Source organism: Bison bison, unplaced genomic scaffold (assembly GCF_000754665.1).
Source record: "Bison bison bison isolate TAMUID 2011002044 unplaced genomic scaffold, Bison_UMD1.0 scf7180017864134, whole genome shotgun sequence".
Lineage (NCBI taxonomy): Eukaryota > Metazoa > Chordata > Mammalia > Artiodactyla > Bovidae > Bison > Bison bison.
Window position 1 is genome coordinate 7,936,404 of NW_011494706.1, and position 26,183 is coordinate 7,962,586.

Below are 26,183 nucleotides of genomic sequence, written 5' to 3' on the forward strand. Positions count from 1 at the left end.
GAGGAAGTGGGGGACAGCCCCCCGTAAAGTCAGAGGTGTAGGTGAAAGCACAAAGCAGAAAGTAGGCAGACTCTGGTTTTGGGGGTAGATTGCTCAAGAATTTCCAGGGAGACTCCTGAGGCTTGATCCCGCCTTTGCGTATGCCAAGCCTCCTTCCTCATGACCTTTGCCAGGGGCGGAGCTCGCTCCCCGCACTCATCTGTCCTTCACTATTTCCTGAAATTGGCTCAAATTCATGTCCTTTATGTCAGTGATGCTTTCTAACCATCTCATCCTGTGCCACCCCTTCCTCCTTTTGCTTTCAACTTTTCATAGCATCAGGGTCTTTTCCAGTGAGTCCACTCTTTGCATCAAGTGGCCAAAGTATTGGAGCTTCAGTTTCAGCATCAGTCCTTTCAATGACTGTTCAGGGTTGATTTCCTTTAGGATTGACTGGTTTGATCTTCTTGCTGTCCAAGGGACTCTTAAGAGTCTTATCTAGCACTACAATTTGAAAGCATCAATTCAGCACTCAGCCTTCTTTATGGTCCAACTCTCACATCCGTACATGACTACTGGAAAAACCATGGTTTTGACTATATGGACCTTTGTCAGCAAAACGATGTCTGTGCTTTTTAATATGCTGTCTAGCTTTGTTATAGCTTTTCTTCCAAGGAGCAAGCGTCTTTTAATTTCATGGCTGCAGTCACTGTCTGAAGTGATTTATGGATCCAAAGAAAATAAAACCTATCACTGCTTCCACTTTTTCCCCTCTATTTCCTGTAAAGTGATGGGACCAGATACCGTGATCTTAGTTTTTTGAATACTGAATTTCAAGCCAGCTTTTTCACTGTCCTCTTTCACTCTCATCAAGAGGCTCTTTAGTTCCTCTTCACTTTTTGCTGTTAGACTGGTATCATCTGCATATTTCAGGTTGTTGATATTTCTCCCAGCAGTCTTGATTCCAGCTTGTGATTCATCCAGCCTGGCATTTCGCATGATGTACTCTGTATATAGGGCTTCTCTGGTGGCTCAGACAGTAAAGAATCTGCCTGCAGTGTGGGAGACCCGGGCTTGATTCCTGGATCAGGAAAATCCCCTGGAGAAGGAAATTGTAACCCACTCCAGTATTCTTGCCTGGAGAATTCAAAGGATAGAGGAGCCTGGTGGGCTACAGTACTCTGTATATAAGTTAAATAAGCAGGATGACAATATATCTTGCTGTACCCCTTTCCCGGTTTGGAACTAGTCAGTTCCGTGTTCGGTTCTAACTGTTGCTTCTTGACCCAAGTACAGGTTTCTCAGGTGGTCTAGTATAAATCTGTTTAAGAGTTTTCCACATTTTTTTTACGATCCACACAGTGAAAGGCTTTAGGATAGTCAATGAAGCAGAAGGAGATGTTTTTCTGGAACTCCTTTGCTTTCTCTATGATTCAACAAATGTTGGCAATTTGATTTCTGGTTCCTCTGTCTCTTTGAACCCAACTTGTACATCTAGAAGTTCTTGGTTCACATATCGCTGAAGTCTAGCTTGAAGAATTTTAAGCATAATCTTGCTGCCATGTGAAATAAGCAGTTTTACAGTAGTTTGAACATTCTTTGGCATTGTCCTTCTTTGGAATTGGAATGAAAACAGACTTTTCTAGTCCTGTGGCTTCTGCTGAGTTTTCCAAATTTGCTGACATATTGAGTCCAGCACTTTAACAACATTATCTTTTAGAATTTTAAATAGCTCAGTTGGAATTTTGTTACCTCTCCTAGCTTTGTTCATAGTAATCCTCCCTAAGGCCCACTTGACCTCACACTCCAGGATGTGCAGCTCTAAGTGAGTGACCACACCATCATGGTTATCCAGGTCATTAAGAACTGTATTGTTTAGTTCTTTTGTGTATTCTTGCCACCTCTTCTTAATCTCTTCTGCTTCTGTTAGGTCCTTACGGTTTCTGTCCTTCACTGTGCCTATCCTTGCATGAAATGTTTCCTTGATATCGCCAATTAGAGATTTCTAGTTTTTTTCATTCTATTGTTTTCCTCTGTTTCTTTGCATTGTTCATTTAAGTAGACCTTCTTATCTCTCCTTGCTATTCTCTGGAACTCCGCATTCAGTTGACTGTATCTTTCCCTTTCTCCCTTGCCTTTAGCTTCTCTTCTTTCCTCAGCTATTTGTAAAGGCTCCTCACACAGCCACTTCGCTTTCTTGCATTTCTTTTTCTTTGGGATGATTTTGGTTACTGCCTCCTTTACAGTGTTATGAACCTCACCCATCCATAGTTGTTCAAGCATTCTATCTACCAGATCTAATTCTTGAATCTATTTGTCACCTCCACTGTATAATCATAAGGGATTTGATTTAGGTCATACCTTAATGGCCTAGTGGGTTTCCCTACTTTTTCCAATTTGAGCCTAAATTTTGCCATAAGGAACTCATGATCTGATACTTGAAATCTATAGTAATTAAAACTGGAAATGCCACAGAAGATGTGTGTGGGCTTTTAAAATTAATGAGAAATATAATTTATATATATCACTGTTATAACTGAGTGACAATTTGGGAAAATATATGTAGATAGTGTATCACTATTTTCAAAAATCAATTCCAAGCAGTTTAAGGATTTATTCATATAAACTCCTTAAATTACAGTACTAAAAGAGAGCATATTTTCCAGTCTTGAAGCAGGCATGATCTTTCATAGCATGTTGCCAAGATCTGAGTGTATAAACGGAAGGATGAATATATTTAACTTAAAACAAATTAAAAGCATCTGAATTGGGTAAAAGAGCATAAATAAATGGGAGAGTCAAGAAATAAAGTGGGAAATGTATTTGTAAAAGGGAGTTAATGCTCATAATGTATTAAAGAGATTAAAGCAAAAAAAAAAAACAATAGAAAAGTGAATAAAGGTATTTTTATACTGGCAATTCACAGAAAAAGAAATTCAAGTGGTCATTAAATATATTAAGGAATTCTCATCTACACTAATAATAAAATATGTACAAATATACTATTGTGATTCTATCATCTATCTATATATCTATCATCTACTCATATTTATCTAACTCTGTATTTGACTATTTTCTGCTTATCAGATTGGCAAACATTTAGAAAAATTTAGAAGACCAGGGTTGTTGAATGTGGGCAATTCAGCCATTTCATACATGTTACTGGAACTTTCATTTGATACACTATTTTCGGAAGGTAATTTGGTGATTGGTATTGCAGATTTAAAATGTAGAGCCATATACCCTTTGGCTTAGCAATTCTTCCTTTAGAATGTGTCGAGGATACTGTTCATTGCTTTCTCAGTAGCCAGTCTCCATTTCCCTTTTCTTTCCCAAGAGTGTTAAGACTCTGAATTTTCCAACAGGTTAAATTGTTCAGTGAGCTCAGAGATGATAGGCTGTAGCTCCAAGATGCAGGAAATGGATCATGGTGGATTTCAGCTGGTCGTGATGATTCCATTCTTTGCCTATGACTGGTCTGGGGATGGGTGTGTAGCACTGTTCTGAGCAAAATGTCATTGGTGAAAATCTATGGGGCACTTCCCTTCTAGGAGGAAGTTTTGGTTCCTGAAACCTCCTTCTTGCTGGGATGCTGGGGTGCAGATGTGGTACCTGGAGAACATAAATAATGACCATCAGTTCAGTTCAGTCATTCAGTCATGTTCGACTCCTTGCAATCCCATGGACTGCGGCACACCAGGCTTCCCTGTCCAGCACCAATTCCCAGAGCTTACTCAAACTCATGTCCATAGAGTCTGTGATGCCATCCAACCATCTTATTCTCTGTCATACCCTTCTCCCCCTGCCTTCAACCTTTCCCAGCATCAGGGTCTTTTTCAATGAGTCAGTTCTTTGCATCAGGTGGCCAAAGGATTGGAGTTTCAGCTTCAGCATCAGTCCTTCCAATGAATATTCAGGACTAATTTCCTTTAGGATGGACAGGTTGGATATCCTTGCAGTCCTAGGGACTCTCAAGAGTCTTCTCCAACAGTACAGTTCAAAAGCATATAAAATAATGAACATAATGAGAATAAATAATAGCTGAGGATGTTGGAGTGGAAGGATGCTAGCAATTGCTTACCTTTCAGCATTTTATTATGTAAGGAAATCCATTTTAACAATCATTCTTGGTGTGGTTTTTGTTACTGCCAGCTAAGTGCATTCATAATTTATGCAATCCTACAGAAATACCCAAGTGTCTAAAGATAGATGTGCAGAGATTCACAGATAAGGGTAATTTATAATAGTGAAAATTTTGAAACATTTAAATGTGCCTCAAAAGAGACTAATTAAATAAATGTTAGTATATTAAGTATAGTTAATGTTAGTATATTAAAGATTGAGTTACAGCTATATGTACTAACATGGACCCATTTCTGCAATTTATTATTACAAATTAAAACTAAGCTCTAGAGAACAACACTTAGCATGGTCCCATTTGGGTTATATACACACAGATATGAAGGCTATGATGGAGAATATAAAATGTGATGAGATGGTTTTTGTCACTTCTATCAAAGAAGACACTGAGCAGAATTAAAGTATACTAGAACATATTTGGGTTGTCAGTTATTCACAAGTTTTAAGCATCATCAGAGACCCCTTGTATTATTTTTTCACTGTGGACTCTATGTTTTAAGAAATTTCATATCAAAGAACTTATTATTTATTTCAATATTGATCTAAATTATTTTTTATAATATATATATATATTTTTTAGATTATTTTCCATTGTAGTTTATTATAAGATATTGAATAAAGTGCCCTGTTTTATATAGCAAATCCTTGTTAATTATCTATTTTGTGCATTACTGTTGTTGTTTATTCCCTAAGTTGTGTCTGATTCTTTTGCCACCCCAGGGACTGTAGCCTGCCAGGCTTCTCTGTCCACGGGATTTTCTAGGCAAAAATACTGGAATGGGCTACCATTTCCTTCTCCAGGGGATCTTCCCGACCCAGGGAGTGAACTCATGTCTCCTGCATTGGCAGGTGGATTCTTTACCACTGAGTCACCAGGGAAGCCCATTTTATGCACAGTAGTTTGTATCTACTAATCCCATACTCCTAATTTATCCTTCCCCCATTCCTTTTCCCTTTGATAATCATAAGTTTGTTTTATATGTTTTATATGAGTTTCTGTTTTGTACATATATTCATTTGTATTATTTTTTAATTACTCATATGAGATATTATATATTTATCTTTTTCTGTCTGACAGTGACTTAGACATTCTCTACATCCATCCATATTGCTGCAAAAGGCAATAGTTCATTGTTTTTTTTCTGGCTGAGTAATATTCCAGTGTCTGTGTGTGTGTGTGTGTGTGTGTGTGTGTGTGTGTGAATGAGAGAGAGAGAGAGAAAGAGAGAGAGTGAGACACAGAGAGAGAAAGAGAGAGAGTGAGAGACAGAGATAGCATCTTTTAATCCATTCTTCTGTTGTTGGGCACTTGAGTTGTTTCCATGTCTTGACTATTGTAAATAGTGCTTCTATAAATATTGGGGTACATGTATCATATGCCCAGGAGCGGGACTGATGGATCATATGGTAGCTCTATTTTTAGGTTTTTAAGGAACCTCCATACTGTTTTCCGTAGTGGCTCTACCACTTTACATTCCCGCCAACATTATAGAAGGATTCCCTTTTCTCCACACCCTGTCTAGCATTTATTATTTGTAGACTTTTTAATAATGGTTGTTCTGACTGGTGATTGAGTGACTGACTGGTGACTGACTGATTGAGGTTTTGATTTGTATTACTGTGGTAATTACGATGTTGAACATTTTTTCATGTGCTTGTTGACCATCTGTATGTCTTTTTTAGAGAAATATCTGTTTAGGTCTTCTGACCGTTTCTCGATTATTTTTTTTGATACTGAGTTATATATACTCATACTGAGTATGAGCATGAGTTGTTTGTGTGTCTTGCATGTTAACCTCTTGTTGGCCACATTGTTTGCGAATATTTTATTGAATCCTGTAGGATGTTTTGTTATTTTGTTCATGGCTTCCTTTCCTGTGCAAAAGCTTGTATGTTTGATTAGGTCCCATTTGTTTATTTTTGCTTTTATTTCTTTTGTCTTGGGAGATTGAGTTATTGATCTTAATTATAATCAATGATCTATATTCATCAAGATTTACAAGTATATTAGATTGCACGAATGTTTGATTTGCCAAGAAGCACTAAAGAAAAGAAGCAGTAACAACAGCCGTTGAACTTGTATGTGCTAAGCTTTGTGCTATTTGCTAAGCAGCAGGCTGCCACATTTTCTCATTTAATTTCCCAGCATTCTTTAGCATTATCCCCACATAACAGATGAAAAAACTGACGTTTGGAAATTCCCTTTGTACAGATAGGACGGCACAGGTTCTAATATTCTCTGATTCTAATACTCTTGGTTTTTCTACTATACTAACTGCTAGTAAGAAAATTCAAAAGTGTCTAGAGATACTTAAGTGTGATTCACTTTAATTTGGCTGTCATTTTGTATTAGGTTCAAGATTAGTTACAAAATCAAGATTGGATACTGATGTAGGTAGTTTTTATTGGGTCATTAACTGTCCATCTTGATACTGATTAACACATGATAATAGTAATATTAATAATATGCTAGTAATAGGTATAGTGATTAATCTGTGTTTAATTAAAGACACGACATTTTAGTTAGCCTGTAGCTTTTATCCTTGGTAAAAATATAATTTCTATTAGGCATCTAGAAATAATTTACAGATCCTCAAGGCTATCATAATGAAACTTCAGATTTCTCATTGCCTCAGTGAGAGGCTAGGTGAGGTATTAAAAGAACTTCCTGTGCATAAGTCACTTATCATTGAAATTCATTTTTAGAGGATACTTTTAGTACAAAAGAAGGTGACTTATGCTATCAACTGTGGTACAGTTCTGTGCTATGATGCTAGCTTGTTAAAGAAATGCTTGTGTTATAATGAAGGCCTTCTGGAAAATTTGGTTATATTGAACCTGTAACAGATCTGGCCCGTATGGAATTCTATATAAGAGATTAATGTGTTTCTAAATTCTACTCTCTTGGAACCTAGAAAAATGTACATAACTGGATTTTCTTCCTGGAGATTCTGATTTAAGTCTGGTTTAAAGGGGAAAGGTGAGGCTGTGTATATGTTGGTAAATTTCCCCAAATGTTTCTCATGAGCTCCCTTCTCTCTGCCAAGTGAGACTCACAAGGGAAGAAAAGAATTATTCCCCTCATCCATTTGACAAATGCTTCATATTTACCTTCAAAGTCTTCAAAGACAGTCAACACATTGTCATGACTTCCTTTTTTAACCTTGATGCTAACCGTTCCTTAGGCTCCAGGTCTGTTTTACCAAATATCTTGTACACATTCTGGTTTGAATATCTTGTGATCACTTGAAATGTCCAAAATTCAATTCATTGTAGATAGGATAGATTGCATGAATTTTCTATAAGAAAACTAGGGTTCCAGGCTGTATTAGTTATCTCTTGCTATGTAACAAATTACTCCAAAACTTAGTTTAAAAATACAGTTTCTGTAGGTTAGAGATCTGGATGCAACTTAGCTAGTTGTCTTTGCCTCGAGGTTCGAACCTGTGTCTTCTGCAGCTCCTGCATTGCCAGGTGGATTCTTTACCACTGAGCCACCTGGAAAACTCCAAGGTATCTCACAAGGCTGCAGTCAAAGTGTTGACCAGAGCACAAGTCTCACCTGAAGGCTTGACTGGAGGGGGTTCTGCTTCCAAATTCACTCCTTCCAAAATTCCTCATGGATTGTTCGTCTGAGATGTCCCTAGTTCTTTGCCATGTGGACCTCTCTGTAGGGCAGATTGCGACACTGCATTTGGCTTTGTTCAGAATAAGTGAGTGAGAAAGTGAGAAAGAGAATCCAAGAGGAACGTTATCAGAAGAAGTTATAGTCCATCACTTTTGCTGTCTTCTGTTGGGCTAATGCCCAACAGGACATAGACATTGGGAGGTGAGGATCATTGGGGGTCATCTGAGAGGATGCCTACCACAGATACAGAGGTACCCAGGTGAACTGGTGTCACAGACATGACTTGAAGTCCAAGTCATGCCTGTGACTTGGACTTGTTATCACTTGAAAATTACATTCTCTGTTCAGCTGTTAATGCTCAGATCCATATTTAGTATTTATAAACTCTTCTTTTTTTGTTTGTTTGTTTTCAGTTTTTGGTTCATGAATTTTATTTCTGTTTGTCTCTAAGAAATGTAAGCATAGAATATTAATAGACTTCAGTTTTGTTCTATAATGTTAAAAATTAAAAAGCGAATTGATGCTCCCTGCTTCCACTGCAGGGGGCATGGGTTTGATTCATGCTTGGGGGACTAAGATCCTGCATCCTATATGCCACGTTGCTTGGCTGGAAAAAAAAAAAAAAAAAGAGAGAGACAGATGGATAGGGCTGGGCGTAACAAAATTCAGGGGCATAGACTAGAAGAAGGTCAGAAGCAAAAGGTTGTGTTGAGGATGGCAGGAAAGCACTAGGAAGAGCAGAATAGGCAGCAGTTGACATTTAGGGTTCGGAATATCTATGAGAAAAGACGTAGGTGTGAAATTCAGACGAACATCCTGAGAATCATGGATCAGACTAACTGCCGGGGTCCAGCCCCGGTGGATCCAGGGAATTCGAAGCCGGGATGGCGTCGGTGAGGATCAGGAAACAATTGCTTAATTAAACATTAATTAAGGATATAAAGAGTGGTTAAATAAGGATAGCTCAGTGAGGAAATTCAGTGGAGAAAAGAGGCTGAATAATTCAGCCAGAAGGTGAGAGAAAGAACGACACAGGGAGACCAAGTTCTGGTGAACAGGGCCCACACTTTATTTTCCAAAGTAGTTTTTATACCTTAAGTTATGCATCGAGGATAATGGGGGAATGGGTAGAGTCATGCAGTAAGCCAGGCTTTCTTCCTGCAAACTTATCATATGCAAAAGTTTAGGTGATTTGCATCATCTTCTGGCCCGGGAGGCCTGTTAACATTTTAAGACCCTTTCTTCAGAAAACTTATTTTTCTCTAAAGGTGATTAGTCAGGCGCCACCCTCCAAAAGCATTAGATAAAGTTGCATTCCTATAGGGCAAAGGTGTGGTGGGCTACAATGAGAAAAAGAATTAACTCAAGGGTCCAAGGTTACAAACATTAAAGCTACTAATTACACCAATTATATTAATCAATACACTGCCAGGGACACAGCAGATAAGGGATATGGAAGCTTAGCAGCAAACATTGGCCCAACAAGTGAAAAACCCTTCACCAATACAATTTCTAATCAATCTTTTAACTGCTCAAAGGAATCTATATTTAGACAGTTTAGAACATCTCATGCCTCTCACAGTTGGGAGGCTCTGAACAATCACATGTGGCCGGAAAAACCTATTCAGGCAGGCTAGAGGACTTTCAAAGGAGTTTGTAGGTTGAAACACTGTCACACCCAGGAATTATTAACTGGAGCTGTAAGCTAACTCTTTTTTCAGAGAGAGGTAGTAGGGGACAGCCCCCCGTAAAGTCAGAGGTGTAGGTGAGAGCACAAAGCAGAAAGTAGGCAGACTCTGGTTTTGGGGGTAGATGCTCAAGAATTTCCAGGGGGACTCCTGAGGCTCGATCCCGCCTTTGCATATGCTGAGCCTCCTTCCTCATGACCTTTGCCATGGGTGGAGCTTCTCATGCCAGCTCCTGGGATCTCCCCCTTTTTTATTTCTTAAAACAGCCAAATGCAGCTCAGTTGCGAGCTTCTGAATATTCTGCCGAAGAATCCTGACAACATAAGGAAGAATGATTATGAGAAGCAAAATGAAAGCACCAACAGATTAGACAGAATGTTTTTTCCTGAAATGAAGTTAGAGAAGGTGTGAAAAAAGTCATTAGCTGCTCCAACAGCGGTAAAATCCAGTCGAGAGTGTTCCAGGGTCTGTATTTGATTATGAAGTTTCCCTAAGTCCAGGCCAATGTCAGCTGTTCCAAACACCTGAGATATGATTTTTGATATTTTCCCATTCATAATCTGTCTCATTTACCTTTAAAGATGTCATGCATATCCACCTGTAATCAGCGTTTCATGACAGAGCCATTTTCACTTTTAAAGCCTGTAACTCAGTCCCAATATGGATTATTGCCTCCACCAAGGCATCTACCCTCATCTCCAACTTTCTATCTATAGCTTCCTGTGTTGCTAGAGTTAAAGAGACATTTTTAGACATGGTATCAACATATTCGGCAGTATGCACTTGTTGAGTCAATGATATTGCTGCCACAGTAACAGAAGCAATTGCTGCTATTAAAGCTGCTATTCCCAGGATAAGCAAGCCCACAAACCGTCGTGATCGCATTAAATCCTGTGGTTGTTGTAATACAGAAAGACCAAAATTATCATATCAATAAGTGGTTACATCATAAGATAAGGTGGACGTTGTAACACTACAAAGAAGCAAACATTATATTGAGGGTTTAAACAAGATGAGAGCATACATTGTTCACAAGTTACTATATTGGGTCCACCAGTGAAAGTCACATGTACATTAAGTTTTCCAGAATCGTTGGTAAAGAGAAAAACATAAGGAGAGGGTAGACAAGCCAAAACAGAATAAGTAGAATTATTTTCTGGTTGGAGTTCGCGCTGCAGCAGCCCCGTCAGTCTCACTGGGATTTCGATGTTTATCTTGCCTCCCCTTCTGGTGGGCTCCTCTTTTGTGATCGAAGCAATGGGGGAACCGGATGTCTGGGGGACTGCAACATGGCGAATCAGCCTGTCCCGGATCTAAATTGGAGAATCTGCATCCTGTGGAAAAATACAAGCACATCCTTGACCGCTAGTTAATAATGGGTCAGGACCCTTCCATTGCCCTGAGAGGAGGTCCTTCCATTTGACTAATGGCTTTGCATCTAATTGCTCCAGGCACCAATGACGAAGCATTGCAGTAGTTCCGGCCGGATCAGTATTTAGAATATTTATTACCAAAAGAGCATGTTGCAAGATTTGATGGGGAGAGCTATACTTAAACTCCCCTTCTTTTAGTTTTTGAATTTGGATTTTTAATGTTTGATGCCAAGCACAGTACAGCTGGAGTTTGACTTCGGTTTCAGACCAGATAGGACAGGATTATGTGTAGCCATTGGACAGTGTGGACCGAGAGGTATGAGCAGTTGTGATGGTAGATTCTGTTGGTGCTACTGATGATCACTGGGAGCTTTGTTAGGAGCTGTATTCCTCACAGCAGGGAACGTTCAGAAGTGCAATATTGATTATTTTCCGTTTTGAACCAAGTCTTCCTTCTCAGTATTTCTGATTGTGTCCATGGCACTCTAATTCTCCTTATGGCTTCCTCCCAAACTCTTTGGCTCCTTTCTCTCTTTCCTCTCATATCCAATTGGCCCCAGATAATTGTTCAGTGTAAAAATATGAAAGTAGCAGCTAGTAAACTGTGGAACTCAGACAAGTTATTCAGGCATTCATTCAGTGTACATCAGTTTTGTACCTGTGCTAATTATCAACCTGGATATTTGCTGTATAACAAGGTATTTACTAGCCATTCAAGTTGAGCACTTGAAATATGGCTAATGTGACAAAAAAACACAAAATTTTAAGTATTTAAAAATTTTATGTATTTTACATTTAAAATAGAAGGTAGTAGGGTAACATTTTTCTGTTAAACACAAATTTATTATTTTGGTAGGACTGGATTTTACTTTAACCACTGAATATTTAGCATCTATGTTGAGATATACTCTAAGTGTAGAATGTATAATGGATTTTGAAGACTTAGTATGAAAAAAGCCTATAAAATATCTCATTAATAATTTTTATACTGATTATATCTGAAATGAGAAATATTTTAGATACCTTACATTAGACAAAGTATTACTATTGAGACTATCTTTACTCATTTCTTTTTGCTTCTTATTTTTAATTTATTTTTCAAGTTATCTGTAATGATGGTTGATTTGAAACAGTTCTTCTGAGCATGAGGGCTCTTTCTTGCATCAAATGAGTCAGCACTCATAGAGGGGGAGAAAAAAAAGGTACTTGTCACTTTGAAAGTCACAGATAATTTATCTTTCTATAATTAGATTAGGAGGGAAAAAATGAAGAACCCGCTGTAGCAGGAAGAAGCAAGGGCCTCTCATTTGATGAGATAGATATTCAGTTACTATGCATTTCCATTGTTTTTCCATGGCAGAGGCTTGGGAACTTGCAGGCCTGAAGCCACCTCACTCCGGCTCCATAACGATGTTGCTTGGCTGGCAGGGCTGTGGTTACCACAGTAGTTGGCCGTGCCTCCAGACAAATGGGGTGCTGGTCTGTTCCTACAAATCTTTATCCCCGTGTTCATCGTGAGGAGGGCACCTGTTTTGTGCGCTCGGTCAGAGTCTCTTGTCCAAGGTTCCTGGATGACTACATCCTGCTCAGTACAGCTTTTGTCATCACAGCTTGACATATGCCTGATTTCAGCCAGAGGAGCCTGAAGGTAGGCACTGAAGGGGCAGATAGCCAGAGTTTTTAAATAGTCAGGATTATTCTTTTTGTACTTGATAAGATGATAAGGAAATCTGCAGGCACATATCTGATTTTTTTTTAAATCATAGGGACATTGTAATAGCCTTTCAGGGTCCAGGGTATCCATGTAAGTTTCTTCCATGTTGGAAATGAAGGAGCCAAGTCCAAGTGCTTGGCCGAGTCACGCTCTCCCCATAGTCAACCATTTTTAAAATGTGACCACTAGAAAATTTAAAATACATATGTGGCTTATTATATTTCTGTTAGACAGTTATTAGTAGAACTACATGATTGTTTTTTATCTTTTTCTATTAAAATTCTTGGAGGGTAATCAGTCCTTACAGCTTTTCCTCTCAAAAGGTTTTTATTACCTTTCCAACCCCTATGTATATATTTTCTCTAACAATGATCTCCAAGATGAAGGAACTTTTATAATACTGAAAACAACTTGGAAATGAAATCTTTGTTTCATATTTCTATACCCTTCTCTAGAAATTCTCAATTGACCTTTGAACATCAACAAGAATTTTGAGCAATTTTGAGAAATTGTGATGTTCTTTGTCACTGTGTATTATATTTGGCTCTTCTTAAATTGTCAACAATTTCAAGAATCATGTGCCTGAAATTTAAGCAAATTACCAGTAGATGGGAGCCTTGCAACTTTTGAATCAGCGAGGACTTTTATCCTACCTTTAAGACCATAAACTGTATGCTACCAAATATTGAATAACTATATGTTGAGTGCTTACGAAGTTAAACTCATACCATCTCAGATATGAATAACGTAAGTGTCCTTCCGGTGTCCACCATAAAATCTGTGGCTTATGAACACACACTTGCTCCTTTCTTCTTATTTCCCATCTTGGGAGGGCCAAGTGGCCCCGTTCTGCTTCCTTAATCCCATCTAGGTTCTTCATGGAGACCTTGTTGAGGATCTGCCATTGTTGTTGTTTAGTTGCTAAGTTGTGTCCGACTCTTTGCAACCACATGGATTACTGCATGCCAGGCTTCGCTGTCCTTTACCAGCTCCCAGAGTTTGCTCAAACTCATGTCCCATTGAGTCAATGATGCCATCCAACCATCTTATCCTCTGTTGTACCTTTCTCCCCTTGCCTTCAGCCTTTCCCAGCATCAGGGTCTTTTCCAATGAGTCAGTTCGTCCCATCAGGTGGCCAAAGTATTGGAGTTTCAGCTTCAGCATCAGTCCTCCCAATGAATATTCAGGACTGATTTCCTTTATGATTGACTTGTTTGATCTCCTTGCAGTCCAAGGGACTCTCAAGAGTCTTCTCCAACCACAGTTCAAAAGCATCAATTCTTCAGTGCTCAGCTTTCTTTATGGTCCAGTTCTCACATCCATACATGACTCCTGGGAAAACCATAGCCTTGACCGTACATTAAAAACCTTTGTTGGCAAAGTAATGTCTCTGCTTTTCAATATGCTCTCTAGGTTGGTTATAACTTTTCTTCCAAGGAGCAAAGCGTCTTTTAATTTCATGGCTACAGTCACCATCTCAGGTGATTTTGGAGCCCCCGCCCCAAAATAAAGTCTGCTACTGTTTCCATAATTTCCCCATCTATTTGCCATGAAGTGATGGGACTGGATGCCATGATCTTAGTTTTTTGAATGTTGAGTTTTAAGCCAGCTTTTTCACTCTCCTCTTTCACCCTCATTAAGAGGCTCTTTAGTTCCTCTTCACTTTCTGCCATCAGGGTGGTGTCATCTGCATATCTGAGGTTATTGATATTTCTCCCGGCAAACTTGATTCCAGCTTATGCTTCATCCAGCCTGGCATTTCACGTGATGTACTCTGCATAGAAGTTAAATAAGCAGAGTGACAATATACAGTCTTCACATATTCCTTTCCCAATTTGGAACCGGTCTGTTGTTCCATGTCTTGTTCTGTTGCTTTTTGACCTGCATATGGATTTCTCAGGAGGCAGGTCAAGTGGTCTGGTATTCCCATCTCTTTCAGAATTTTCCACAATTTGTTGTAATCCACACAGTCAAATGATTTAGCATAGTCAATGAAGCAGAAGTAGGTGTTTTTCTGGAATTCTCTTGCTTTTCTGTGATCCAATGATATTGGCAATTTGATCTCTGGTTACTCTGCCTTTTCTAAATCCAATTTGTACATCTGAAAGTTCCTGGTTCACATACTGTTGAAGCCTAACTTGAAGGATTTTGAGCATTACCTTGTTAGCATGTGAAATGAGTGCAACTGTGCAACAGTTTGAACATTCTTTGGCATTGCCTGTCTTCGGAATTAGAATGAAAGCTGACCTTTCCCAGTCCTGTGGCTACTGCTGAGTTTTCCACATTTGCTAGCATATTGAGTGCAACACTTTCACAGCATCATCTTTTAGGATTTGAAATAGGTCAACTGGAATTCCATCACTTCCACTATCTTTGTTCGTAGTGATGCTTCCTAAGGCCCACTTGACTTTGCACTCCAGGATATCTGGCTCTAGGTGAGTGATCACACCATTGTGGTTATCTGGGTCATAAAGATCTTTGTATAGTTTTTCTGTGTATTCATGCTACCTCTTCTTAATATCTTCTGCTTCTGTTAGGTCCATACCATTTTTGTCCTTTATTGTGCCCATCTTTGCATGAAATGTTCCCTTGGTATCTCTGATTTTCTTGAAGAGATCTCTAGTCTTTCCCATTCTATTGTTTTCCTCTGTTTCTTTGCATTGATCACTGAGGAAGGCTTTCTTATCTCTCTTTGCTATTCTTTGGAACTCTGCATTCAGATGAGTATATCTTTCCTTTTCTCCTTTGCCTTTTGCTTCTCTTCTTTCCTCAGCTATTTGTGTGGTCTCCTCAGACAACCATTTTGTCTTTTTGCATTTTTTTTCCTTTGGGTATAGTTTTGATCACTACCTTCTGTACAGTGTTACAAACCTCTGTCCATAGTTCTTCAGGCATTCTATCAGATCTAACTAATGCCTTGAATCTATTTGTCACTTCCACTGTGTAATCAGAAGGGATTTGATTTAGATCATATCTGAATGGCCTAGTGGTTTTCCCTGCTTTCTTCAATTTACAGCCTTGTCTAACTCAATGAAACTATGAGCCATGACGTGTAGGGCCACCCAAGATGGAGGGATCATGGTGGAAAGTTCTGACAAAATGTGGTCCACTGGAGAAGGGAATGGCAAACTACTTCAGCATTCTTGCCTTGAGAACCCTATGAACAGTATGAAGAGGATCTGCCATATCCTCCATCTGATTCCTGAGCCTGGAATTCTGCAAATTCTCTGTGAGGTCCCCTTCCTCTTACCATGGTGGGCCTCATGGCAGACTGCTTTGGATCTCAATGCATACCTTTACCATCCTTTCCATTACTTCCTTTGTGGGAGCATATGGAATCTTCTGGGTTGTCCACTTGAAAGCTAGGGAGATGATGCTTTCCCTGGCCAGACTTGTCCACTCTCTTTATGCTGCTGGGCCCACCCCATGTTGGCGTAGGACACCCTGCCCAGTGTATTTCTCCCAGGCAACCAAATGGGAGGCACAGCATGCAGAACTCTACTTTCGATGTCCCCCGAGCTCCCTGGTTTCGCTAATACCCCTTCTCCACAAGTCTCTAGGTCAGACACTGGAGAAGCAGCACCAGTCTCCTGTGTTCCACCTCCGCTTGCCTCTCCTGTCTCTCTCTCCCTCTGTGCCTTCCCCCACCTCCACCCCAAAGCACTCTTACTGGTCTTATTCTTTTGCTGAATGGAAGGAGCCTTTGTGTCAAGCCTCTGTTCTCTCTAGATTTTATTTCCTTTTGTCTCTTACAACCCCAACATCATATTTGAGCCTTAAGGTGAGTAGAGATGAGAAGATCAATTTACACCCTAGAGTAACTGGTTCAGTAAAGATTTTCAAAATATTGTACATGAACCAAATGTATTTTCACATAATTTTCTAATGTGTGCTAGAAGCAGAAATGTCACTTTGAACATTTTTTTGGAATGAAGGGAAGATAAGAATTTATGTCCAAAATAGGATTAAATAGATTTTAACATATCTTTTTAGTATTCTGAGACGTGTGATGGCTTGTATAAAAATCACTTCTCTTGGTCAGTAGTATCTTGTAACCTCTTTACTGCATGATGTCATGATTTGCCCAAAGAATCAAAACTGTTCTTTTTAGTTTAGAAAACTAGACACTCGGCTTATCTAAATGGACTGTCTGTATCCCCTACAGGTATAATTATAATGAGATCTTATTTTCTGCTTCTCCTAAGTTAAATCTAAAACCACAGGTCAAATATATGTCTACCTCTTCCTTATTCTTTGTTCCCAGAACTTTTCTTTTTCTATGAAAAGAATTAGAGAGCAAGGATGAGATGTATTTGATGGTTCATGATCTTCTTTGTCAGACTTTTTTTCTCTGATTCTGTCCTAGCTTATGAACACACAAAAACACATCTATTTGAATTCGGCTGATATCTTCCATGAAAAAAATAAGTCAGTCTCATCCCTCAGCATCTACTAAAGATATCAGGCAAATTTGGGTGGGGGGGGGATCTTTCTTATTTTTTATAGCATTCAAATATTTTAAATGAGCAGTTGTTTTCTATAGGTTAAATCAATCCAATACCAGTAAGACAGATTGAAATGAGGCAATAACTAATTTCCAGACAGTATTTAGAATCTGGTGTAGTAAAAAGTTTGATTCTCTAGATTGAGAATCAAAAAAGAAAAAATTCTAGTACAGCTCTGCTATCATTGCATATGTATTTTTGAGTAGCTCATTAATTTTGCTGGGTAGAAATTCCTTCTACTATAAAAGATGGAGTTACACAAACAGTTCTTCTCACTCTGATAAAAATCTGTGATTCTAATAGCTAGAGAAGGAAAGTGACCACATGGACTGAAAAAACAGACAAGGACACATTTGCATCAGCTACCCCCACTTCTAACTATGCCCTTATATATTTCCTTCCAAACCAACAAGGGATATGGACTGTCTGGCAGAGTCACCAGGACAAAGGATTAAAGGAAGAAAAAGGGATCCAGATGTTTCCATTTGGAGTAATTGAATTTTCAGACACATCTAATTCAGATGAGCTCTATCCGTGGACAACCGAGCCAAAGACATGAAGGGGACTCTTCTAATTCAACTGGGTTCTTGTGATACCACTTCCCATTTAGCACTCTATCAATATTACCCCCTCACATGTCTGTGATGACATGGTAGGAGTCAAGAGGAAGGACACCCTTAATCAAAAAGCAAATTAAAATCTCCAGGCCCCCAGTGGTTTCACAGTAGTATTTACTGCATGCCCACTTAGTACAGAGTACTGTTTTAAATGCTATGATGAAAAGGTACAAAAAAGTAAGAATAATGGTACTCCAAAAAGTTCTCAATTTAATTGAAGAAAACATGAACACTATAAAAAACTCCCCTTTATGGCCTTTTAAAAACCTCATATAAATAGCAAATGTTTTTATCTGCACATTAAATGTTTCCTTTAATCTTCCAAGGTTAGGCTCACATATAAATTTTATTAATTAAACCAAGAAGAAGGGGCCAAAATTTGCATCCTGCTTGGAAATTTCGATCTTCATCTACCAAGTCTTTTAAATTGTGGGGTAGATTTTTAGCTTAAGAAATGAATAAGAAACTGAAAGCAGCAGCAGACAAGGTAAGCAGGCAATTTACCGTCCTTTTCACTTTTGGGAGTGAAAAGCGGGAACTTTTAAGAAATACACAAGTAGAGCAAAGTGGAAATGTTTTAGGTAAACTAGGAAATATGGGTGCTCTTGCAATAAAGAAAATGCTGTATCTCAGGAACTGATGTGATTGGAATGAGCTTTACTTTGGGTCAGAATGTTGAGGCAAGAAGTGCAGGAGAACTGCATAAGCTGTCTGGGTGAGCCTTTCCTCAAGCCTGGAAAATTTGAGGTGACTTCTGTCACCTATTTCTTCCCCCCTTACCAATTTGTTGCTTTACATAAGCACTTGTTTTGTTATTGAGACCAGGTTTGAGAGTATGGAGTGAATACTTAACTCCTGTTAAGGAGTTGGTTGCTGGCTAGTACAAATAAGCCTTGAGAGTGACTGACAGCACTTAGGTGTGCCACCAGGCATTGTAGAATAAATTGCCAAATAAGTTGTACGGACAATCAGTTACAAGTTAGACAGACAGAGATCATGTTAGAATGGGTAAGGAAAAGATGTGGGATTCAAGTTAGGTCTTCAGGGATAATGGAAAATTGCAGTTTATAAAGTGAGTGGAATATTGTGTTTATCATTTTTTTTCTCCAACCAGCAAATGACAAACTATTAAATACAGACACCAACAACAATAACAACAGTAACGAAAAATCTGTTAACAAAAATGGCAAAGTGTTACAAGCTCCACTATATATAATGGGTCTTATGAATCATTAAGAGAAGAACAAACATTTCTGTAGAGAAATGGACTAAAGACATGAAAGAACAATTAATGAAGAGATATGAATGGCCAGTATACATTTGAAAATTTATTCATTTATTAGTATGAAAAAGTGAAAAGTAATGTGATAAAATGGTGGGAGTAGGTGGAAGGAATGGTCCTCTTAGGACTGGTGGTAGGAAAGGCTATGTTTGGATAATATTTTTAGAAAGTCAATTTAGCCATATTAATCAATAAGTATCTTCTAAGCCAAAAAGCTGTTTTGATAATGCTACCTAAGTGAAACAATAGTACCTTGAAGGGGATTCCATCTTCCACCTTCCTGGTCAACACTCTTCTCTCTTCCTGAAATCAGAAAGTGTGATTTCAGAAGTATCACTTTTAGAAATCCATCCTAAAGAGATAATCAGATAATTTCACAAAGATCAAGTACATGCAAGGGTGTTCAGTATGGTACCATACATCTTAATGTGAAAAATTAGAATCAATTAGTAATACATCAATAAGATACTCAATAAATTTGGTACATTTGTAGGATAGAAACTGAGAAGGTTGTCACTGAGAAGGTTGTTGTGCATTGATATTCTTTGATATATTTAAAAGAAAAAAAGTTTGAAAATAGTATGCTATAGTCATCTCTCACTATCCACAGAAGATTGGTTCTAGGAGCCCCTGTGTGTAACCAAAATCTGTAGATGCCCAAGTTCCTTATATAAAATTGTGTAGTACAATGAATTCAGTTGGTTTTCCACATCCAGTGGTTTTCCATCCTAGGATTCAACCAACCATGGATGGAAATTTTGATACACGGTTGAATCTGCAGACGGGAAATCGTTGGAAGGCTGACTGTATGATAAGACCCTATTTATGTGTAGTACATCCATCTATATATATTAGCTATATTATCTGTGTGTATTAGATATAAATACATATACCTATATATATCTTAGATACATTTCTAAAGGGCAAATATAGAGGTAGAGTTGGTTGGGTCTGTTTTTTTTAATAATTTGTTATATTATTTGAATTTTACTTAGTGAATATGTGTTATCTTTATAAATTATACTGTTAAAATAAAAATACTTCGAGAAAAAAAGCAATGTCCATAAAAATAGGTATAGAAACACATTTATAAAGTTGTTCCTCATAGAGATTCTCAATATAAGTTACTGGTGTTCCTCAAAGCCATATTTAGTGCAAAAAATCTGAAAAGATATATTTCTCTACATGTCTCTCTTGATCCAAGGATATTTTTAAAATAATATCTAAATGTGACATTTAAGCCATTTCATCCAAATATTGTTTGTCTAACTGATCTTTTGAAAAAATATTGCACTGCAGTGAACTTGGATTTTATTTTATGACAACTCCTTGGAGTGCATCTGGTCTATATAGTTGGTTGCCCTTGAAGTTGTCTTAGCCATTAATTCTAAGGACAGGATTAACATCCTTTTGTTGAAGCTAAGGAAACTGTTAATGTTGGAAGAACATGCTTGCATAGACGATCATCCTACCTCCTCCCTTAAGTAAGAACTCTTGAATTTTTCTGCAGGAAAGAATTTGAATCCTCTTCAGGGTACAGTCAAGATCCTACTACTGTTTCTTTTATGTGGTATCATCAAAATAGCTTTGGCTTAGAATTTTGAGGCAGTTGTAAAAGTATGGTTATTTTGGCCAAACTACCATAAACTCTCTGTGACATATACATGTAAAATAAATGCCTCTCAATGAACATGCTAATTTGGTATTTGTCCTCCCTTAGATACTGTATGACAGGGTGGCTAAATGACAGAGTGTTGTATGGTATAGTTATTTACAAAGCAGAAGAAAAATCTTCCCCAAATAATAACTATATTTTAGAATAATCAATTTGTCTTAGCCCTATTTCTGGTGCTAAATATCTACAGGAGAAAATTATCTCCTAGATTCATTCTTAATTTAAGATAGAAATACGTGTATCTTTTATGCATATCTTTTATGCAAACAAAAACAATATGTTTTTGTTTGCATAAAAAAGAAGTCTTGTCACAAATGGCAGTAAATTTTAGAAAAATCTCTCTCCCCCTCTCTCTCACACACACAGGATTCCCAAGCTCCATCTACTTCAAATCTATAGCATCTCACATGGTGAAGCCTGAGCACATGCATTTTTAAAGCACTGCAGGCAGTTCTGATGGGCACCCAGATTGAGAATATTCCTCCACTGGGCAAGCCATCTGGCCCACTTAGTGTCCCTGGCAAATAAAATGTGGGCCTTCCACTGCAGGACTTAAAATAGTATTGGGTTTGGAACCAACTAGCTCCTGGAACAAACTGTCCAAAAGACCTCTAAGGTTGAGGCTAGTCTTTTGGGGGTTTTGGTGAAAATTTTTTTCCAGGAAAATTTCTTGCTATTTTTTTTTTTATTATTGTAAAAGTAACACATTTACTATAGAAATTGTGAAAATTATAAAAGAGCACAAAGGAAATAATAAAACCACCTGGAATTCTATCAACTAGATATAACCACAACATTGCCCATATCCTTTCAGATTCTTTTTATATATCACCAGAAAATTGTTGTACATGCAATCTGTAACATGCAATATAGCAGAAGCATTTTCTCATGTTAATATTCTTCTATGAAATCATGCTCATTGGCTATAAAATTTTTTTCTCATAATTATTGCTTTTCTACTTTTGGAAAATTATTGATTTTCTATTTTGGAAATTTTAGCTTTTCAATTTGAGTCATTAAAAAAAGTCTTGAAATGATCCTCCTTGAACATAAATCTTTATGTACATTTTGAGTACTTCCTTAAGAATCCACAAGTGGGATTAGTGGCTTAAAAAAGAATATTCATGAGGCATTTTATAAATACTTAATGCTTTATTATCCTTAGGAAAGGATATACTAATTTTACATTTTGTCTAAAATTTACAATCCTTGAATCCTTATTAATATTGAATGTTTTTATTATTTTTGTCTCATTATGCCTTATATTTATTTTCCAGTTAGGAAGGTTGCCTTTTCCTGTTGATGTAAACTCTTTGTTCACATGTGTAGTGTAGACCATATTTTTTCTACTTTATTTACTTAAAAGTTTTCCTTGTGGTGATTTTGGATGTACAAAATTTTGTAACTACTCTTTGAGAACAATTCACAATTCAAATATGTACCTACAAAATAGAGTCAGCCTTGGAAAGATCATCAATATGGCAAGCATGAGGCACCCTCACCCCACATTCCACCACCCCAAGCTCTAAATTCAGTGCTCTCTCCTGCCTAATCGTATCTGCTGCTGCTAAGTCGCCTTAGTTGTGTCCGACTCTGTGCGACCCCACAGACGGCAGCCCACCAGGCTCCCCCGTCCCTGGGATTCTCCAGGCAAGAATGCTGGAGTGGGTTGCCATTTCCTTCTCCAATGCGTTAAAGTGAAAAGTGAAAGTGAAGTCGCTCAGTCGTGTCCGACTCTTTGCGACCCCATGGACCACAGCCTACGAGGCTCCTCCATCCATGGGATTTTCCAGGCAAGAGTACTGGAGTGGGGTGCCATTGCCTTCTCCGAACCATATCTAGTTTAGCAAAAAATCATTTATACCTTGGTATGCACTTAAGTCAAGTTTAACATCTCAAGAGGTACTCAGCTCTTGAAGCCCTGTCTGCAGTTAAGCATCTGTCTTGTTAAAGAACTTTTAGGCATCAAGTGATAGGCTAGAAAAGGGAAAAATCAATTCCGCAACTATTTACAGAACACCTGCAGTGTAACCATAACCAAATCGACCGAGCAGCAGCCACCTACATGTAAGGGCAGCTGTGCGATCGTGCTTCATTGCAAACAATATTTTTAAAACATTATTGATAAAAATGTACTTCTTGTTTTATTTAATTAATAGTAAGAGTATAAAATAAGATGGTGTTAATGTAGAGCTGAGACTTGGGGATATAATGACTGGCTCAGATTCTTCAGTGGGTGTTTAGTGTGACACATTAAAATTCAGAGTGACCCACTACAAACTCAATGCTTAGCAAAGGAACTGTTATTTTTAAAAAGCTTCTGAACATTAAGAAAAGACATAGGAGCCAAAATAAAAAAGCTAGAGAATTTTCCAAAATCTAACTGATGCTAACGTGTGGTTGAGTATGAATGTAGCTGCAGATTTAATGGAATTTTTGGTTTTCTTTTATTTTCTATATTTCAGAGACTGCATATTCATTTGCAATATTTTATTACAGCATGAGGATTTTATTTCATGTGGTTGAGCTTTTTTTTTTTTCAAAATCTCTGTGAGGAAACATATTTTCATGTAATCAAAAGAATATACACGTGTATATATATATATAACTTATTTTTGAGTTAGCCTCTTTAGTCAGTACAGCTTGGTTTATACTTGGGTTCTATAGTTAATAGGCCCTGAATGTTCAGTCATTTGCTAAACACAGAATCAGAAGTTACAAATTTGCTTGCCTCCACCACAGGATGTCATGGATTGTATATATTCATGGCATTTCTTGTCTTCTTCTTCACACTATTGGCGTTCATTTAAAGTCACTTGGATTTGATGGAGGACTCAAAGATATCATCAAGAAGTGGAAAACTGAAATTGATAGAAACTGAAATGGGAATTTGGAGAGAAACAAAAAATAAACAAGATAAATTTAGATACTGTGGCAAACCCATTGTGTCCTAGGGAAATAGTGGAGGAGGAGGGCCCCTGCAATGCTGAGGAGAAATCAGGAGGTGAGGGGTCAAGCGCAATATTCACCTTACTAGCAGGCGTCTAGAGTATGGCTTCCAAAGAGTGTGACTCTGACATATAAGCACAGAGACTGAGATGGTTTTTGGAGAGGACAGTAACACTTGGATAAGACTCATGCCACATATAGCAGGGGAAGGGCATACTCTTAAAGAGAACCAGATCTGATAGCAGCATTGGGCAAGGCACCCTTTGATTAGAAGATATTTAAAAATCCTACCTGAGAGTAGAACAGGTAAAGAATGAAAGGTGAGAGAGAAAGAGAAGGATTATTGTTGGAGATGCTGCTATATTCAGCCTGGAGTAATGAGTGATATGGATAATTATTTTTCTAATGTAGACCTCCCCCCCAAAAAAAGCATAGGGACAAGATTTAACAGATAAAGGACAGTCAAATATTTACCTGTAAACTATTTACTAATCATATTCATCGTTCATTTTTTTTGTTTGTTTTCATCTCAGTTATCTTTAACATTCTCTTATACAAACAGCCTTCACTTCCTTCCCTTCCTTGCCTGCATGTTTGTGTAAACACATGGCCACATCAACTGGAATCACTTAAAATCCATGACCACAAGTGTAGAAGGGGCATTCCATAGCCCCGTAATATTCTTCCCCGAGTCAGAACATGTGACTTTGTTTTCCAACTTTGGTCTTAATTTCCAAGATTGTTTGGGCTATTCTGGGACTCTTGCATTTGAATGTCAATTTTAGGGTCAGACATCAGTTGGGATTTCAATAGGGATTGCATTAAATCTGCAGATCGGTTTGGGGAGTATTGCCCTCTCAACAATATTAAGTCTTCTGATCCACGAAATGAGTTGTCTTTCCATTTACTTAGGTGTTCTTTTACTTCTTTCAATAGTATTTTGGAGTTTCCAGACTGTAAGTTTTGAATTATATTGTTAAATTTATTCCTAAGTATTTTATTCTTTTTTATATTATTATACATTGAATTTTTTCTTAATTTTAGTTTTGGATTGTTCACTGCATGTAAATAAAAATACATTGCTTTTTGTATATTGATTGTATATTGATCATATTGTATATTGATATCAATATTGTATATTGATCTTGTATTCTACAAACTTGTTGAATTCATTTATTAGTACTAACAGTTTTTTTTTCAATGGTTTCCTTAGGATTTTCTGCATACAACATTGTGTCATCTGCAAATAGAGATAGTTTTATTTCCTGCTTTTCAATCTGGATACCCTTTATTCCAGTTTCTTGCCTGATTTCCCTGGCTAGAGTCTCTAGTACAATGCTAAATAGAAATGGTTACAGCAGACCTTCCTGTCTTGTTCTGGATCTAAGCTGTTGTTTAAAATCTTTGATGAAGTTCCAGTTCTCTGTCCTTTCAGGAGACTCAACTGCACTTTCATGAAATGCTCATTTGAATCAGATGCAACAATATTCTAGATCCTTCCCCTTATAGTTGGGGCTTCCCTGGTGGCTCAGCGGTAAAGGATCCTCCTGCCAGTGCAGGAGATGTGGGTTCAACCTCTGGGTTGGGAAGATGCCCTGGAGAAGGAACTACCCTTATAGTTGGCATTGACATTTGGAATCCTTAGAACCAGTGGTCAAATACAGTACTATTAGAGATCAAGACTCAGCCCCCATTCATAAGAGTACAGGCTACAATAATAGACTCTAGATTGTTCTATCCTGTTCATGAAAGTCTAGATAGTATTTCAAGAACATTTGAATCAATGCATATACATTTATTTTCAGTGACTTCATCAGTTTCAGCTAATTTTGCCAATAAAACCCCATTTATAGAATTCTTTATGCTAATTAGCCAAAAACTTGAGGTTGGTTAGAAATAATGATAGCTGAAGCACTCATAGGGGTGACATCTGGAGAGTAGAATTTTTGATAGAATGTTATTCAAACACACTGAGAAGTCAAATTATCAGTTAGGACCACTAACCATCCCTAGAGTGTAGCTTAAATTAAAGCATGTGTGTGTGTGTATACACAAATTCATACATGACATATATATTTTAATGCAGAAATATTTAAAATATTTAAAAACAGGTCACAGGCAACATAACATGTTAGTATGGCTGAAACAGAACTTATGATTCCTTATTAAAGATGCTTATCCATGGAACTTTTCGTCTCATCAATTTATGCCATCAACATCACCATCCATAGAGGTGCTTAAGCCCAAAATCTAGGTATTAGCCCTCATATCTTGATTTCTCATCTTTTATAATCTGCCCATTAGCAATTCATTTTGATTCTACCTCCAACTCTTTTATATCCTAAAGCCATCTTCTTTTCTCCTCCGCAATCACCTCCTTAGTCTAAAGCATTCTGCATGCTGCATGCTAAGTTGCTTCAGTTGTGTCTGACTCTTTGTGACCCACCAGGCTCCTCAGTCCATGGGGTTCTCCAGGCAAGAATACTGGAGTGAGTTCCCATTTCCTTCTCCAGGAAATCTTCATGACCAAGCGATTGAACCCAGGTCTCCTGCATTGTAGGCAGACTCTTGACTGACTGAGCCACAGACTCTCTGGCAGTCCCTGGGAAGCACTTAAATCACTGTAAATATGT

At 37.9% G+C, this 26,183-nt stretch overlaps 1 pseudogene; it reads right to left on the reverse strand.

Moving 5' to 3' along the window:
- Window positions 1-12,138: 12,138 nt before the first annotated feature.
- LOC104988470 lies at window positions 12,139-12,677 on the reverse strand (annotated as a pseudogene).
- Between the last annotated feature and the right edge of the window lie 13,506 nt (window positions 12,678-26,183).